This window comes from Oncorhynchus mykiss, chromosome 6, assembly GCF_013265735.2.
Source record: "Oncorhynchus mykiss isolate Arlee chromosome 6, USDA_OmykA_1.1, whole genome shotgun sequence".
Lineage (NCBI taxonomy): Eukaryota > Metazoa > Chordata > Actinopteri > Salmoniformes > Salmonidae > Oncorhynchus > Oncorhynchus mykiss.
Genome location: NC_048570.1, coordinates 71,798,232 through 71,819,402, shown reverse-complemented (window position 1 = coordinate 71,819,402; position 21,171 = coordinate 71,798,232). Strand labels below are relative to the sequence as shown.

General features: G+C 41.5%; 1 pseudogene; it reads left to right on the top strand.

The window, feature by feature from the left end:
* Window positions 1-3,708: 3,708 nt before the first annotated feature.
* Window positions 3,709-13,642, top strand: LOC118965041 (annotated as a pseudogene).
* The last annotated feature ends 7,529 nt before the right edge of the window (window positions 13,643-21,171 follow it).

The following is a 21,171-nucleotide window of genomic DNA, read 5'->3' as shown; positions in this document are numbered from 1 at the left end:
AGGTGTCTGGAACTCTATAGGAGGGATGCAACACCATTCTTCCATGACAAATTCCATAATTTGTTGTTTTGTTGATGGCGGTGGAAAACACTGTCTCAGGCTCCGCTCCAGAATATCCCATAGGTGTTCAGTTGGGTTGAGATCTGGTGACTGAAACACACACACACACACACACACACACACACACACACACACACACACACACACACACACACACACACACACACACACACACACACACACACACACACAACCATGTTAATTGCTTAATTAATTCAGGAACCCCATCTGTGTGGAAGCAGCTGCTTTTCAATTTGTATCCCTCATTTACTCAAGTGATTCCTTTATTTTGGCAGTTACATGTACATCTGTGGTAAAATAAGTTAGTATCAATGTAAAATTAAATATAGAAAGCCATGCAGGTATAGCAAACTTGTTTAATGGGTTTTAAGTCAAATGTGTACTTTCTGGTCATTTAATGTGATATTTTACATGTTATTAAAAAAATGGCACATATTTATGTTGAGACACGTAACATATTGACGTTTTTAAAATGTATGCTAAAGTGAGGGTTTGAAGGTATGTTGAATCTTAACAATAACCATAAGCCTTAAAATGACAACCATCAATTGACAAAAAAGTTTTAAAAAGTAACATTTTCAAACATGAATTTGGAAAAAATAGATATGCTATGAAACATAAGAAATGCTAATGTGTTACTAAAGCTCAGTTAATTTTGCAACAGCATGGGCTGTATGTGCTATATACAAACTAGTTATTCCTGTTGAGTTTAAAAACACCCCAAAAATAATAGGTTGATACGGTTGATAGACTTAGTGGCCATATGAGAAAGCTGAAGTGATTAATGTTCTAATAGTTGTGAAATAATACTTACAATAGTTGTGCAAAAATGCACATTAGTGTGTTCAAAGTTATTTTTTCATTATTTTCAATTTAATATATATATATTTTTTAATCAGGATGCAGTTCCTGGATAAGCTCGGTGAGTCACACTAGTCCATGAATACTACTATGAATACAATTAGCCCGATCGCTCCTTTGAGCAACAGCAGCGAGACAAATGTTTGCATTTGGACAATGTGTGCTCAAGATACTGAGCCAATAGAGAGGATGAATGTATTTTTAATCCGCAATACATTGGCTGACTTTTTGATGGCTGTGGGGATACATTGTTTTGTTCTATCAAACCTCACTACTTATTCATTATGAATGTATCTGTAATTATACATTAAAATTTACATTACATAAAGAAAATAACATGTATTGTGTTGTGGATACCAGGAGTAGTATCTGCTGCATTTGGGATAATGGGGATCCTAATACAATACCAAATACCAGTAGCTCAAACCACTGTAGAGGAGATGCTGCCTGAGGTGAATAGATACTGAATGAGGAAGGAAGGCACCTCTCCCTGTAAAAAAAGGAATCACATAAGACTATTAAGTAACTTCTCTTGTGCAATATAGGTGTATAGGTCTATAATAAAGGACATTATGAACCCCCTGAGTTTATAATAAAATATGGGTACACAACTAATCCCAATAATAGAATACTTAATGAAAATATCTAAATCTATATATAAATGTTCATGCTTAATATACTGTTAATGTTCTGAAAAACCTCATAGACAGAACATTGAAGTCTTAAAGTCGTCATTGAGCCATGTTTAACCTTTGGCCCCACCTTTGTGTTAACCTTTAAGGTCCCTCCTCAAATACAGGTTGTTATAAAAACCAGATCCATCCTAAGCACCTCTCTCATATCACCTGTGCAGGACCTGTTCACTACCCACAGGATCACCATGGGGACAACCAAGGATGCACCGATATGGAGGCTGATATGCCTGGTACTACTGATCAAATCAACACAAACAGGTTGGTAGAATATTCATGCATTAGCCTAAATCAGAAACTGTTCTGATTATTACTATAATATAGATTTTTCTACATTTTTTAAAGTCTGACAAATCTGTCAAATATACATATTATTTCATAAATCAGACTGATTGTTAATTACAAATAGTAAATATTCAACGCCAAATGATTGACACTCGATAGGTTTTAAAAGCTGTAACCACAAGTTTAGTATGATTAGGTCACTTTCAGATTTGATAACATACACTATATATTTTATGTAAAATCTCATTATGTAAAAAAAATAATGTATTAGCTTTTCAGAAATGTACTAACACACAGAAAAATGATTACATGTATTATACATGCATTTTAAAGAATTCAACAGTAGGCATACAGTAACAGTTTTTACTCAATCAGTAATAACGGTTTTCCTTTTTTCTCATTTACTACGATCATATGATTACATTATTCATTTAAATGTTAATCCTATTTCTGTTCCTTATACACATTTGTTTATGAGATTGTTCCTGTCTAAATTTGAAAATGTTACACATATGTGTTGAAAAATCTGAAACTCCGTAGAAATCGTTATCATTTGTGATTGTTATCATGAGTGGTTGTAGCGTAGTTTATAGTGTTATAAGTACATAAAGCACTCCCCAAAATGGGCGTGTTCAATAAACATTTTGATTGGGAATGAAAACAAGAACAGAATACAGACAAAAACTAAAATGTATATCGTTAAATAATAGTTGTGGTAAGTATGTTTGATATTACTCAAATAATACTGACAGGAAAAATGTGATGAATAAATATGTAAAATAGCAACTGAACTGTCATTGGAATTCAATGTGTTTAGTTTACAAAGCAGATGACACTTGATAAAGGAAGCTTCAGGCCCGTTGCATGTGTCAGATGACCTGTCAGCCAGGGCTGACAATTACAAAAGCTTTGACCACACCTACACAATTCATAGAACATCAAAGTAGTTCAGGCACAGAAGATTGACCCTCAAACATTGATTTCACAATTGGTATCCCCTTGCAGCTGTTTGAATCAAGTGTCAAGTGAAATGAAGTGCCACATTAACCATGCAGCTTTTGGTAAACTAGGGTCTCGATTCAATCCCTATTGTCGTACTTGAAATGTGAAGGTAATTTCTGATTGAGCCGACATATGCAGTGTTTACCATGAACGCAAACTCTGCGAACGCAGGAACATTCTCATTTAAATTCCATTGCACGATAGCGCTTAACTTTGGCGATACAGATTGAATGGAGCTTTAGGTTCGCCGTAAATATTGAATGGTGTGCTTCATGCTTCAAATGTCCCTTCGTCTGGACATACTGCTGTGCAAATCAAATACACTTCTAAAAGAGCAGTGCAACAATCTAAATCTGCAATGATTGAATTCCATCTGGAATGTACAGATAATATTGTAAAATACTCATGAATTGCTTTTATTTCAGTGAGCCCCACCACAAGTGTAACAATCATCCCGACAATGATCACAACGATACCCACACTTTCAGGTAAATCTCTGACCGATTGCACACCGAATAAAAGACTGGGTATCCATCAATACGCTAAGATGGAACTGACATTTGTATTCCTTGTCCCTCAGGAGTGAATGCCTCACACAATGACCAGGTCTGCAGCACATGGGGTAACTACCATTTCAAGACCTTTGACGGGGACTTTTTCCAGCTCCCTTCCACCTGCAACCATGTTGTGACCTCACTGTGTAAGAGCAGCTATGAGGCTTTCAACATCCAGATGAGGCGGCAGGTGGTGGACAACCAGCCCACCATTAGCAAGATCACCATGAAGCTGGATGGTGTAGTGGTGGAGCTTTCCAAGGGTGGTGTTGTGGTCAATGGGCAGACGTGAGTTTCCCTGTCATTTGACTGATTCGCCATTCTGCAAGCACCTCTCTTGGGGATTTTATGTGCTACATTCTGTAATTTAATATTACTTATAATCATAATGTATAGGATGACCTTTAAGTATCATCTTCCTCCTGAAGGGTGACCCTGCCGTTCAGCTTGTCTGGAGTCAGCATCGTGAAGACTACATCCAATGTGAAGGTCATAGCCAAACTGGGGCTGGTTGCTGTTTGGAACAAGGATGACTCCCTAATGGTAAAATACCTGCATTTCTAATTTTCCTCTTCAATGGTTGATTAGTTAATAATGTTACATTTTTCTTTAGATTAAAAGCATATCAACTTTGCCTTCAATGGCAATGATCAGCAGTTGATCGTGAGTGAGAGACATCTGTTTTTTGCTGCTCCTTGTCTCATGTTGGTTGAAGCACTGTCTACTCCCCTCCTAAAATGTTAACATTGAAAGGCAGAATTACCTGAAGAATGAGGATGAATTAAACAGGATATGTGAAGATGTATACCCTATACACATACAGGCTAATGTTCCAATGTTTATTTGATGAAGTGTTTGCAAATATTTGTAGATTTGAATTACATTTTCTGTCACTTCCTAATATAAAGACAAATACTTTAATAAAAATACTTTGATACAAAGACTTTAATAAAAATAAAGAGTATTAACATGGAGGATAGCCAAGACTGAACATGTGAATGGTGCTGAACAGGATGAGATTTTGTGGACAAAACACATTGTATCTGGTGTTACAGATTGAAATGAACGAGAAGTACAGAAACCAGACCTGCGGACTGTGTGGTGACTTCAATGAAGTCCAAACATACAACGAGTTCGTCATCAATGGTAAAAACAAATCTGACCAAACTATTGAAATTTAACTACATTACATACTGTAGGTGGAAAAGCTAATTGTCAATGTCTGTGTTGTTGCAGGTGGGGAACTCTCTAGCTCGGACTATGGAAACCTCTGGAAACTGGATGGCCCTCTGGAAGCCTGTGAGGAGCCTACGCTAACTTCTGTGGAGAGTTGTGGAGATGAGGTATTCCAATTCACACCACAGAAGAAGAATACAAAACAATGTTAATAGAATTTAGAAATAGCAATTATTCCATGTGATCCAACAAATGTTTTCTATATAGTAACCTTTTATGGTTTGTCTCTATTTGTAGGAATTTTGTCAGCAGCTGTTCTCCAGTGCAGCTTTCAGTAGCTGCACTAATTATTTGGACATGGACTCCTTCATCAAGACCTGCCTGGCAGACCTGTGCCACTGTGATAACAGCACCAACTCCTTCTGCCTGTGCAACACCATCTCAGAGTACTCCCGTCAGTGTGTTCATGCAGGGGGGAAGCCCCAGCAATGGAGGACTGAACAGTTCTGCTGTAAGTATGCAGATACTCTCCAACATGACCACCAAACTCTAAATGATCATGTTCACAATACATTTTAAGAAAACTGTTAATCACAATGTTTATTTTCTCAGATAAGACATGCCCCTTCAACATGGAGCACCAGGAGTGTGGAAGCCCCTGTGTTGACACCTGCTCCAACCCAGAGGCCAGCCAGTTGTGTGAAGACCACTGTACAGACGGCTGCTTCTGTCCTCTAGGTACCACATAGGTTCAACTCTGTTGTAAAAGTTAACCTCAAGCACATCATGAAAACACCACACCTTTTACCCATTATGCCTCTTATGTCAATGTGTGCAAAAGTCTTTGATAATGAAATAAGTAAATATTGAATGTTTCTCTCAGTTACTTTCTCGAGTCAATGAAGTTCTCTGTGTAAAGAACACATTAGAATAACTTAAATCTACTGAATTCTGCCTGATCTCTCACCAAATAGGTACTGTTTTTGATGATGTCAGCAACAGTGGCTGTATTCCATTGAGTGAATGCCTCTGTGTCCACAATGGACAAGTATACAAATCTGGAGAATCTTACACCAGCAACTGTAAAGAATGGTAGGCCAAGTACATCATCTGATTTAAACATCACATATCCCATGCCTCATTTTCATGAATCATGCCAAAATCTACATTGTGATTATAGAAACTATATCATCAATATTTCTAAAATACTGTGTGAATGCAGTTGTGAGATGAGCCTGTAAATGTTCCCTTTAGCACCTGTGCTGGTGTTCAGTGGGCCTGTACAGACAAGGACTGTCCTGGGACCTGCTCTGTGGAGGGAGGATCCCACATCAACACCTATGATGGGAAAGCCTACACCTTCCATGGGGACTGCTCTTACATTCTGACCAAGGTCAGTCCATGTGGTGCAGTATAGCAAAGCAATAGAAGCAAGTAGAAACTCTTGATACGTTTTCAGTGCAAACTAAGGTGAAAAGGTGAGGTAAAATAGCTTTTCCTCAAGCCATTTGTTGACATAGAAATGGGTCCAAACGAGTCACTCTCATTTCATGTTTTTGCCTTCAAAATCATGCTTGTTTTCTTTCAGCAATGCAATGGAACTGAATTCACCGTGCTGGGAGACATTGTGAAGTGTGGGTTGACTGACACTCAGACCTGTATGAGGGCTGTTACCCTTGCCCTCTCCAGCAGATCCACCGTAAGGCAACTCCCCAAATATGTTTCAGAGAAAATAACACAATGACCTGTCAACTCATTTCAAAACCAAACCACTTCTTGAAGATAATTATACTGGCTTGCAAATAAATGTCCCTAAACCTTTTTGACTACACACACAATAACCTTCTTTAAAATTGCCCTGATTTGGCAAATATTGCCAGGCTGTTTGCAATCTTTTAAAATGCTCATGCATGGTAATGTTTGTGTCTAGAGGAGATTATTCAATAAACATATATGAACCAATTAGAATTTTATAGAATCCATTATCTTATCTAATTCACAGGTGATCCGAGTCCAGTCATGTGGAAGTGTTTTTGTAAATCAGATTCTTTCTCAGCTCCCACTCAATACAGGTGAGACAATCCATTGTAATGCCAAATTAAATTGTAGTGTGGATCAGTGTATGAGCTCCATATCATTTATATTCACTAGATGAAGCCTTAATGATGTCCATCTATTTATTTCATGTATTGCAGCTGAAGTGACCATCTTCAAGCCCTCCTCATTCTACATTGTTATCCAGACAACTCTTGGAGTTCAACTTCAGATCCAGCTTTCACCAGTTATGCAGATCTACATAACTGCCATCTCATCCTACAAAGGAACAACCTGTGGTATGCTTCAGATTCATCCATCAGTTTCATAGCTTTTTCTTCAGTATCTCTATTCACAAAAATCTAATAGCATCATATGGCTTCAATTATTTTCCTCAGGCCTTTGCGGAAACTACAATGACGTTCAGGCAGATGAGTTCAGAGTCATCAGTGGATTGGTGGAGGGCACAGCTGTAGCTTTTGCCAACACATGGAAGACCATGGCCAGCTGCCCTGATGTCAAGACTAGCTTTGAAAACCCCTGCAGTTTGAGCATCGAAAACGGTACATATTTATTAAGCCTATAGATTAATCACTTATTGAATGATTATAACAAAGTTATATAAAATAGTATATGCTTATGTTGAAATTATGATTGTCTTTTTCACAGAGAAATACGCCCAGCACTGGTGTTCCATGTTATCAGATCCTAAAGGAGTGTTCTCGCCTTGCCATTCTGAAATAAGACCAGACACCTACAAAACCGTAAGTTAGTTAAGAAGGATACTATCTCAAAGTAAAATCATTAAACTCTCATGTGATGAGGTTATAGTCTTGACACACGTTGACTCTTTTTCCAACAGAACTGCATGTATGACAGCTGTAACTGCGAGAAGAGTGAGGACTGCATGTGTGCTGCCGTCTCCTCTTATGTCCACGCTTGTGCTGCCGAGGGTATCCAGCTCAGCGGCTGGAGAGACACTATCTGCAGTGAGTAGACAGCACGGCACCATGGAGACCTCTCGCAATGTGTCATTATAATGAGTGCTGCAAATGTATTAGAATATAATGATTTTACTGAAACAACAGTAGTTACTAAGTACAAATAATCTGAAGAAATAACTGCACAAATACAAAGATATAAGGAAATCAATATCTTGCTAATACTACTCATATCTAATGACTTTTCTCAGATAAATTTGCCGCCTGTCCCAGTCAAACAGTTTATACCTACGACATGACCAGCTGTGGACGCACCTGCCGCTCACTGAGCATGACAGACCAATCTTGCCAGGTGAAGTTTGTTCCGGTGGACGGCTGTGGCTGTGCAGAGGGCACCTACATGGACGAGGCTGGCCAGTGTGTTGCCCCCACCAACTGTCCCTGCTATGACAAGGGCTCAGTGGTCCCTGCAGGAGAGACTATCAGCAGAGACGGTGCCACATGGTAAGCACCTCCCTCATACATATAAAGACAGCAGGAGACAGCAGGAGCGGTAGAGATACTCTCAATGTTTGGCTATGAAAAGCCAACTGACATTTACTCCTGAGGTGCTTACCTGTTGCACCCTCGACAACTACTGTGATTATTATTATTTGACCATGCTGGTCATTTATGAACATTTGAACATCTTGGCCATGTTCTGTTATAATCTCCACCCGGCACAACCAAAAAAAGGACTGGCCACCCCTCAGAGCCTGGTTCCTCTCTAGGTTTCTTCCTAGGTTATGGCCTTTCTAGGGAGTTTTTCCTAGCCACCGTGCTTCTACACCTGCATTGCTTGCTGTTTGGGGTTTTAGGCTGGGTTTCTGTGCAGCACTTTGGTATATCAGCTGATGTAAGAATGTCTATATGAATACATTTGATTTGATTGGATACGTATAAAGATAGGATACCAAAATAAATACAAGTACAAATGAAACTTCATGGATATATTCAAAACTGTGTATTAAATCATGTCATAATGATATTTGCTGTTAATTTCATTGTCTTACTAACTGTAACTGTTTTACAGTACTTGCAGACAAGGGACACTGAGTTGCACTGGGGGAGCAAGACCATTCAGTAAGTTTTATCTTTGCCTTCAATTTATTAATTTAATTTATTAATTAATTTATAAAATATATGGCTCAATATGATTTAACCCTTTACATGCATCCTTCACAAAACAGGTACATTTGAAATTAACCAAGAGGATTCAAGCAATTCATGTAAGACAATGTGATTAATGATGATGATGAATGTAGATATTTCTGGATATATGATATATGATGATTCTGCTTGTTTGAGAATTGAAAATAGTTTTTTAAACGTGTATTCTCATATATCCCCAGTATGCACAGTGCCAATGGTTTTCTTCAACTGCTCAACTGCACCTCCAGGAGCTTCAGGTTCAGAGTGTCAGAAGAGCTGCAAAACTCTGGATATGACCTGTGTGAGTCCCTTATTCACTCTAAATGGGATTGTCACATACTGTCACTATTATACTGAGTTTTGTGTTGACTGAACAAAAACTTTTGAGAATCTCAATTATGTAAAATACCCACCCCCCTCCTCCCCCGGTGTACAAAAACATAGTCCATATCTCTTTAATTTGTGTGCACTTTGTTCAATCACTTTAGATCAGCACAGAGTGCACATCAGGTTGTATGTGCCCCACCGGACTGGTGTCTGATGGGAACGGAGACTGCATCAAGGAGGAACTTTGTCCTTGTGCTCACAATGGAGCTACTTACCAAGCTGGAGAGACTCTTAAGGTTGACTGCAATACATGGTATGCCTGTTTTATGTCTTACACCTCAGGGGGGAGAAAACATAAAGAACACAGATGTACAAATAACGAAGAAAATGTCAGGCAATTTTTGTGACAGTATGTGTGTGTTGTTCACAGTACTTGCAAGGACAGACAATGGCAGTGTACCACACATCTCTGTGATGGAGTTTGTGCAATCTACGGAGAGGGTCACTATATCACCTTTGATGAGAAAAGGTTCAACTTTAATGGAAACTGTGAATACACTCTCATTCAGGTTTGTGTCTCTTTATTTGGTAGAATTGTATCAGCATTGAAAAGTGTGAATTTTAACCATATTAATAATATTTTTCATTCTCACAGGACTACTGTGGCAATAATAATGGCAGTGGCAGCTTCAGAGTTCTCACTGAGAACATTCCTTGTGGAACTAAAGGCACCACCTGCTCCAAGACCATCAAGCTCTTCATGGGGGTAATGAGCAACTTGACTTCACACAATACTGTACATTCCATCCCTCGTGTAAAGAACAATCAACAAATCATCAACCAAACATCAAGTTGAGATCCGATTTCAGACCAAGTTATGTATGAAAACATATTTTCCTCTTCAGACCAGTGAGCTCATATTGGCAGATGGGACCGCTCAAGTTGTCAGAAGTACTCCAGAAGAGCAGTTTCCTAAACAGATCAGCCTTCTGGGGAATTATCTGGTTATTGAAGTCAAAAGTGGTCTAATCCTCATGTGGGACAAGAAGACCAGTCTCTTTATCAAGCTTAGCCCACAATACCAGGTACATTAAGATACTCTGATGAAGAAATTAATTCAGTATTCAGTCAAAACTGATATTACCGAGACTTTTGTATAACCCTGCCAAGTCAATCATTTTAATTCATGATCTCTTTTCTTCAGGGGCAAGTGTGTGGTCTGTGTGGAAACTATGATGGCAACGCAAACAATGACTTCACCACTAGAGCCCAGGCGACAGTTGTTGATCCAGTGGAATTTGGAAACAGCTGGAAAGTTTCATCAAGCTGCCCAAGTGTATCCGCTGTAGTGCACCCATGTTCCTCCAACCCGTACAGAGCATCTTGGGCCCAGAAACAGTGCAGTATCATTAACAGTGATGTCTTCACAGCCTGCCAGAACCGGGTATGGATATATTCAAATAGGGTTTAATAATTGTTAGATTACTTGTTAGATATTACTGCAAGGTCGGAACTAGAAGCACAAGCATTTCGCTACACTCGCATTAACATCTGCTAACCATGTGTGTGTGACCAATAACATTTGATTTGATTTGATTTTAATACTAGTAAGATATGTGGATTGTCTTTTGTGGACAAAGAAATGTGCTTCACCATGCAACTCCTGTATATCTTACAACACATTGCTGTGCTTTTAAGGTGGACCCCTCTCCTTACTACGATGCTTGTGTAAGAGACTCATGTGCTTGTGACAGTGGTGGAGACTGTGAGTGCTTCTGTACCGCAGTGGCAGCTTATGCAAAGGCCTGCAATGAAGCTGGAGCATGCATAACCTGGAGAACCCCTCGAATTTGCCGTAAGTTTCTTCACAATCATTATTGAATGTGATTTTCAACTACATTACGGCACTTGTCAATTCATTACGGGACTAGGTTAACACATTATCGTATTGGACAGTTGATCATGAAAAGGGATCATTATTCTAGTTCAATTAATGAAATATATTTTGTCCACCATATTTTGTCCACCACAAACAGCACTGTTCTGTGATTACTACAACCCCACTGGAGAATGTGAGTGGCACTACAAGGCATGTGGAGCTCAGTGTATGAAGACCTGCAGAAACCCTTCCGGAGACTGTTCTAGTTTAATTCCAGCATTGGAAGGTAGGGATATGACCGTCTAACTCATATTTTGTCTCACGTGGATGACTTCTGAATAACAATTGTAATTGAAACTGACCCCAACAATGGTTATAAATATACATGCTTTGTGTTTGAGCAGCCTCAGGCTACATTTCCACTGACTACTGTTATCCTTAACAAGACTTGACCTTTTGTAACCTCTTGGCTATTGTGGTTATTACAGGCTGCTATCCTAACTGTCCTGCGGCACAACCTTACTTCAATGAGGAGACAATGAAGTGTGTGGAGAGGGAACAATGTGGCTGTTATGACTATGAAGGAAACCAGTACACCAATGGACAGAATCTTCCGGCACAAAACTGTGAAACATGGTATGTTAAAATCATTCATTTCACAGTAACTGTGCTATTTCAGAGCATATTCTGAATGTTCTAACTGTGAAAGTATTAGGTTTTCTGTATTGCATTAATTTTAGGGAAGAGGGTGGTAAGGGGTTTGTCTAAGATGGGAAAGTCATGCTAGTTTTTCCATAGTGATGCCAATTATGGCTATATGGCAATCTGAAAACATGCCCTGCTCCCCATGCATTTCACAACTTACAGTACTTTATTACCAAGTCCTGATTATTTATACCTCTATAATAGTATTTTGAACAAAACATTTATATCTATATAATTTAAAACTGGGAATATTTAAAACATTTACCTCATTGTTCTTCTTTTAAAGCACCTGCACAATGACTGGAGTGAGTTGTAGTTATGATGTAAATGGTAAGGATGACATCATCAAATAAAAATAAAATATTTAGCAATGCCCAAAGCAACATTGATTGAATATAATTTAAAATACTTTGTTTTATTGCAGATTGTACATGCTTGTATAATGGTAAACAACACCCATATGGAGCAACCCTCTACAATACAACAGATGGGATTGGCAACTGCATTGTTGCTGTTTGTGCCGCGAACGGAACCATTACCAGGAACATTTCCCCTTGTCAAGTGACCACAACTCCAGTACCAACTACAACATCCCCTCTGACAACAACAACTGTCCATGCAACAACCACTCTAAAACCCACAACTGTCTTCCACTTCACAACATCTGGTAAGCAGAGAAACTCTTGAATGATTAAAGGGCAGCCCAATTTGTGCTAAATACCATACTGATAAATGGAAATCTTGATGGAAAATAGCAATTTGTATGGAAGATGGTAGTAGAGGTCTTCTCGGGTCCAAAACTCGAGAATCAGACCCGGACCTGAACGGATACAATCATTTAAAATGAAGGGGGACCTGGACGCAAACAGACCCGAGAACAATCAGACCCAAACACGAATGGACCCGACGACAACCAGATCTAGACCCGACCCATACTCTAACTGGTCCAGGACTAGACCAGACCTGATTGGACCCGAGTGACAAACTAATTATATTTATCAGCCAAGATGCTCCTCTGGTTAATTTGTATATGTTGTATATTTTGTCTAGGCCTTCTAGAAGTCAATAAATTCAACATATTATAGTAAAATAAATATGGTACAGGCTATGCAGAGCTGTTGTCGGGTCCATTCAGGTCCAATCAGGTCAGTCAGCTGTAAGACCCAATTACAATCAAACATGACTCGATCCGGACCAGAAGGAAAAGTTTGAATTTTGGACCCGTAGCAGCTCGGGCCCCTGGTGGAGTTTCAGGTATTCAGGTTCAGGTAGACCCTACTGTAGGTGGTAGTGATGAGCTTAATTCATATTGACGATATGTTCAAATTGAATATGAATGATAAGTATTGTAAATATGAGCTATTTGGTAAATTAAAATGTTATTATTCTAGCCAAGTTAACTAAAGGTATATATTTTTCAAAAACAGAACCAACTTCAACTTGGTCTTCTACAACAATGGAGATGACACCTAAAATCACCACAAGTTCATCATTAAATCCTTCAACTACATCATCAGGATCAAGTACAGTCACAATTCCCAAACCGACAACTGTAACTACAACAACTATGGTAACCACAACAAGTGGAGAAGTAGCTACATTGACCACGGCCGAAACGTCAACAAAGGAAGAAACAACAACTGAGACAATCACATCTACAAAGCCACCTAAAGTAGTCACCACTGGTATGGCAACAACGACATCAAATGTCACAACAAAACCACCAGTAACTTCCATTGCGTCAATTACAAAAACACTACCTCACCTTACAGGTACATTGTGGCCTTTAACATCAACAACAACAGAATCAGTCTTCACAGGTGGAATATTGACAACAGAGCCTCACTCCCAAATTACCAATACAATTACATCCGGGACATTCACACACACCACAGCATCATCATCTACAACTGAAAATGTTGAAGCCTCTACCTCAACATCACAGCCCTCAACTTCAATCACAACTACAAAGGCACCCAAAACAACTGCAGAGGTAACTACATTGACTTCCACTGAAAGTTCCACACAGCCGCCTAAAATTGCCACCGCTGGCTCAACAACTACTGCCACCACAGTAAATGTTGAAACGTCTACCTCAACATCACAGTCCACAATAACAGGTGAAGAAACAACAGGGCCAGTTGGCATTACATCCAGTCCAATGACTTCAACCACAACAACAAAGGCACCCACCACAAATGCAGAGGAAATTACACCTACCACAGGTGGAACTACAAAAGCTGAAGAAACCACAACGGAGTCAATTCCATCTACATCCACAACGCCACCAAAAGAATTCACCACTGGCCCAACAACCACTTCCACCACTGTAAGTGTTGAAACCTCTACCTCAACACCACAGCCCACATCGACAGGTGAAGAAACAACAGGGCCAGTTGGCATTACTTCCAATCCCACGACTTCAACCACAACAACTGCAGAGGTAATTACACCTACCACAGGTGGAACTACAAGGGTTGAAGAAACAACAACGGAGTCTATTCCATCTACATCCACAAAACCACCTAAAGAATTCACCACTGGCCCAACAACCACTTCCACCACTGTAATTGTTGAAACCTCTACCTTAACATCCCAGCCAACAACAACAGGTGAAGAAACAACAGGGCCAGTTGGCATTACTTCCAGTCCAATGACTTCAACAACAACAACAAAGGCACCCACCACAAATGCAGAGGAAATTACACCTACCACAGGTGGAACTACAACAGTTAAAGAAACCACAACGGAGCCTATTCCATCTACATCCACAACGCCACCTAAAGAATTCACCACTGGCCCAACAACCACTTCCACCACTGTAATTGTTGAAACTACCTCAACACCACAGCCCACATCAACAGGTGAAGAAACAACAGGGCCAGTTGGCATTACTTCCAATCCCACGACTTCAACCACAACAACTGCAGAGGTAATTACACCTACCACAGGTGGAACTACAACAGTTGAAGAAACCACAACGGAGTCTATTCCATCTACATCCACAACGCCACCTAAAGAATTCACCACTGGCCCATCAACCACTTCCACCACCGTAAGTGTTGACACCTCTAACTCAACACCACAGCCCACATCAACAGGTGAAGAAACAACAGGGCCAGTTGGCATTACTTCCAATCCCACGACATCAACCACAACAACTGCAGAGGTAATTACACCTACCACAGGTGGAACTACAAAAGTTGAAAAAACCACAACGGAGACTATTCCATCTACATCCACAAAGCCACCTAAAGAATTCACCACTGGCCCAACAACCACTTCCACCACTGTAATTGTTGAAACCTCTACCTCAACATCACAGTCCACAATAACAGGTGAAGAAACAACAGGGCCAGTTGGCATTACATCCAGTCCAATGACTTCAACAACAACAACAAAGGCACCCACCACAAATGCAGAGGAAATTACACCTACCACAGGTGGAACTACAACAGTTGAAGAAAGCACAACGGAGTCTATTCCATCTACATCCACAACGCTACCTAAAGAATTCACCACTGGCCCAACAACCACTTCCACCACCGTAAGTGTTGAAACCTCTACCTCAACACCACAGCCCACATCAACAGGTGAAGAAACAACAGGGCCAGTTGGCATTACTTCCAATCCCACGACTTCAACCACAACAACTGCAGAGGTAATTACACCTACCATAGGTGGAACTACAAAAGTTGAAGAAACCACAACGGAGACTATTCCATCTACATCCACAGTGCCACCTAAAGTTGTCACCTCTGGCCCAACAACCACTTCCACCACTGTAAGTGTTGAAACCTCTACCTCAACACCACAGCCCACATCAACAGGTGAAGAAACAACAGGGCCAGTTGGCATTACTTCCAATCCCACGACTTCAACCACAACAACTGCGGAGGTAATTACACCTACCACAGGTGGAACTACAAAAGTTGAAGAAACCACAACGGAGTCTATTCCATCAACATCCACAAAGCCACCTAAAGAATTCACCACTGGCCCAACAACCACTTCCACCACTGTAATTGTTGAAACGTCTACCTCAACATCACAGTCCACAATAACAGGTGAAGAAACAACAGGGCCAGTTGGCATTACATCCAGTCCAATGACTTCAACAACAACAACAAAGGTACCCACCACAAACAAAGAGGAAATTACACCTACCACAGGTGGAACTACAACAGTTGTAGAAACCACAACGGAGTCTATTCCATCTACATCCACAACGCCACCTAAAGAATTCACCACTGGCCCAACAACCACATCCACCACTGTAAGTGTTGAAACCTCTACCTCAACACCACAGCCCACATCAACAGGTGAAGAAATCACAGGGACAGTTGGCATTACTTCCATTCCCACGACTTCAACTACAACAACTGCAGAGGTAATTACACCTACCACAGGAGGAACTACAAAAGTTGAAGAAACCACAACGGAGTCTATTCCATCAACATCCACAAAGCCACCTAAAGAATTCACCACTGGCCCAACAACCACTTCCACCACTGTAATTGTTGAAACGTCTACCTCAACATCACAGTCCACAATAACAGGTGAAGAAACAACAGGTCCAGTTGGCATTACTTCCAGTCCATTTACTTCAACAACAACAACAAAGGCACCCACCACAAATGCAGAGGAAATTACACCTACCACAGGTGGAACTACAACAGCAGAAGAAACCACAACGGAGACTATTCCATCTACATCCACAACGCCACCTAAAGAATTCACCACTGGCCCAACAACCACTTCCACCACTGTAATTGTTGAAACCTCTACCTCAACACCACAGCCCACATCAACAGGTGAAGAAACAACAGGGCCAGTTGGCATTACTTCCAATCCCACGACTTCAACGACAACAACTGCGGAGGTAATTACACCTACCACAGGTGGAACTACAACAGTTGAAGAAAGCACAACGGAGTCTATTCCATCTACATCCACAACGCTACCGAAAGAATTCACCACTGGCCCAACAACCACTTCCACCACCGTAAGTGTTGAAACCTCTACCTCAACACCACAGCCCACATCAACAGGTGAAGAAACAACAGGGCCAGTTGGCATTACTTCCAATCCCACGACTTCAACCACAACAACTTCAGAGGTAATTACACCTACCACAGGTGGAACTACAAAAGTTGAAGAAACCACAACGGAGACTATTCCATCTACATCCACAGTGCCACCTAAAGTTGTCACCTCTGGCCCAACAACCACTTCCACCACTGTAAGTGTTGAAACCTCTACCTCAACACCACAGCCCACATCAACAGGCGAAGAAACAACAGGGCCAGTTGGCATTACTTCCAATCCCACGACTTCAACCACAACAACTGCAGAGGTAATTACACCTACCACAGGTGGAACTACAAAAGTTGAAGAAACCACAACGGAGACTATTCCATCTACATCCACAAAGCCACCTAAAGAATTCACCACTGGCCCAACAACCACTTCCACCACTGTAATTGTTGAAACGTCTACCTCAACATCACAGTCCACAATAACAGGTGAAGAAACAACAGGGCCAGTTGGCATTACTTCCAGTCCATTTACTTCAACAACAACAACAAAGGCACCCACCACAAATGCAGAGGAAATTACACCTACCACAGGTGGAACTACAACAGCAGAAGAAACCACAACGGAGACTATTCCATCTACATCCACAACGCCACCTAAAGAATTCACCACTGGCCCAACAACCACTTCCACCACTGTAATTGTTGAAACCTCTACCTCAACACCACAGCCCACATCAACAGGTGAAGAAACAACAGGGCCAGTTGGCATTACTTCCAATCCCACGACTTCAACGACAACAACTGCGGAGTTAATTACACCTACCACAGGTGGAACTACAAAAGTTGAAGAAACCACAACGGAGACTATTCCATCTACATCCACAGTGCCACCTAAAGTTGTCACCTCTGGCCCAACAACCACTTCCACCACTGTAAGTGTTGAAACCTCTACCTCAATACCACAGCCCACATCAACAGGTGAAGAAACAACAGGGCCAGTTGGCATTACTTCCAATCCCACGACTTTAACCACAACAACTGCGGAGGTAATTACACCTACCACAGGTGGAACAACAACAGTTGAAGAAAGCACAACGGAGTCTATTCCATCTACATCCACAACGCTACCTAAAGAATTCACCACTGGCCCAACAACCACTTCCACCACTGTAAGTGTTGAAACCTCTACCTCAACACCACAGCCCACATCAACAGGTGAAGAAACAACAGGGCCAGTTGGCATTACTTCCAATCCCACGACTTCAACCACAACAACTGCAGAGGTAATTACACCTACCACAGGTGGAACTACAAAAGTTGAAGAAACCACAACGGAGACTATTCCATCTACATCCACAAAGCCACCTAAAGAATTCACCACTGGCCCAACAACCACTTCCATCACTGTAATTGTTGAAACCTTTACCTCAACACCACAGCCCAGATCAACAGGTGAAGAAACAACAGGGCCAGTTGGCATTACTTCCAATCCCACGACTTCAACCACAACAACTGCAGAGGTAATTACACCTACCACAGGTGGAACTACAAAAGTTGAAGAAAGCACAACGGAGTCTATTCCATCTACATCCACAACGCTACCTAAAGAATTCACAACGGGCCCAACAACCACTTCCACATCCGTAAGTGTTGAAACCTCTACCTCAACACCACAGCCCACATCAACAGGTGAAGAAACAACAGGGCCAGTTGGCATTACTTCCAATCCTACGACTTCAACGACAACAACTGTGGAGGTAAATACACCTACCACAGGTGGAACTACAACAGTTGAAGAAAGCACAACGGAGTCTATTCCATCTACATCCACAAAGATACCTAAAGAATTCACCACTGGCCCAACAACCACTTCCACCACTGTAAGTGTTGAAACCTCTACCTCAACACCACAGCCCAGATCAACAGGTGAAGAAACAACAGGGCCAGTTGGCATTACTTCCAATCCCACGACTTCAACCACAACAACTGCAGAGGTAATTACACCTACCACAGGTGGAACTACAAAAGTTGAAGAAACCACAACGGAGACTATTCCATCTACATCCACAGTGCCACCTAAAGTTGTCACCTCTGGCCCAACAACCACTTCCACCACTGTAAGTGTTGAAACCTCTACCTCAACACCACAGCCCACATCAACAGGTGAAGAAACAACAGGGCCAGTTGGCATTACTTCCAATCCCACGACTTTAACCACAACAACTGCGGAGGTAATTACACCTACCACAGGTGGAACAACAACAGTTGAAGAAAGCACAACGGAGTCTATTCCATCTACATCCACAACGCTACCTAAAGAATTCACCACTGGCCCAACAACCACTTCCACCACCGTAAGTGTTGAAATCTCTACCTCAACACCACAGCCCACATCAACAGGTGAAGAAACAACAAGGCCAGTTGGCATTACTTCCAATCCCACGACTTCAACGACAACAACTGTGGAGGTAAATACACCTACCACAGGTGGAACTACAACAGTTCAAGAAAGCACAACGGAGTCTATTCCATCTACATCCACAACGCTACCTAAAGAATTCACCACTGGCCCAACAACCACTTCCACCACTGTAAGTGTTGAAACCTCTAACTCAACACCACAGCCCACATCAACAGGTGAAGAAACAACAGGGCCAGTTGGCATTACTTCCAATCCCACGACTTCAACCACAACAACTGCAGAGGTAATTACACCTACCACAGGTGGAACTACAAAAGTTGAAGAAAGCACAACGGAGTCTATTCCATCTACATCCACAACGCTACCTAAAGAATTAACCACTGGCCCAACAACCACTTCCACCACCGTAATTGTTGAAACCTCTACCTCAACACCACAGCCCACATCAACAGGTGAAGAAACAACAGGGCCAGTTGGCATTACTTCCAATCCCACGACTTCAACCACAACAACTGCAGAGGTAATTACACCTACCACAGGTGGAACTACAAAAGTTGAAGAAACCACAACGGAGACTATTCCATCTACATCCACAAAGCCACCTAAAGAATTCACCACTGGCCCAACAACCACCTCTACCACCGTAAGTGTTGAAACCTCTACCTCAACACCACAGCCCACATCAACAGGTGAAGAAACAACAGGGCCAGTTGGCATTACTTCCAATCCCACGACTTCAACCACAACAACTGCAGAGGTAATTACACCTACCACAGGTGGAACTACAAAAGTTGAAGAAACCACAACGGAGACTATTCCATCAACATCCACAGTGCCACCTAAAGTTGTCACCTCTGGCCCAACAACCACTTCCACCACTGTAATTGTTGAAACGTCTACCTCAACATCACAGTCCACAATAACAGGTGAAGAAACAACAGGGCCAGTTGGCATTACATCCAGTCCAATGACTTCAACAACAACAACAAAGGCACCCACTACAAATGCAGAGGAAATTACACCTACCACAGGTGGAACTACAAAAGTTGAAGAAACCACAACGGAGACTATTCCATCTACATCCACAGTGCCACCTAAAGTTGTCACCTCTGGCCCAACAACCACTTCCACCACTGTAAGTGTTGAAACCTCTACCTCAATACCACAGCCCACATCAACAGGTGAAGAAACAACAGGGCCAGTTGGCATTACTTCCAATCCCACGACTTTAACCACAACAACTGCGGAGGTAATTACACCTACCACAGGTGGAACAACAACAGTTGAAGAAAGCACAACGGAGTCTATTCCATCTACATCCACAACGCTACCTAAAGAATTCACCACTGGCCCAACAACCACTTCCACCACTGTAAGTGTTGAAACCTCTACCTCAACACCACAGCCCACATCAACAGGTGAAGAAACAACAGGGCCAGTTGGCATTACTTCCAATCCCACGACTTCAACCACAACAACTGCAGAGGTAATTACACCTACCACAGGTGGAACTACAAAAGTTGAAGAAAGCACAACGGAGTCTATTCCATCTACATCCACAACGCTACCTAAAGAATTAACCACTGGCCCAACAACCACTTCCACCACCGTAATTGTTGAAACCTCTACCTCAACACCACAGCCCACATCAACAGGTGAAGAAACAACAGGGCCAGTTGGCATTACTTCCAATCCCACGACTTCAACCACAACAACTGCAGAGGTAATTACACCTACCACAGGTGGAACTACAAAAGTTGAAGAAACCACAACGGAGACTATTCCATCTACATCCACAAAGCCACCTAAAGAATTCACCACTGGCCCAACAACCACTTCTACCACCGTAAGTGTTGAAACCTCTACCTCAACACCACAGCCCACATCAACAGGTGAAGAAACAACAGGGCCAGTTGGCATTACTTCCAATCCCACGACTTCAACCACAACAACTGCAGAGGTAATTACACCTACCACAGGTG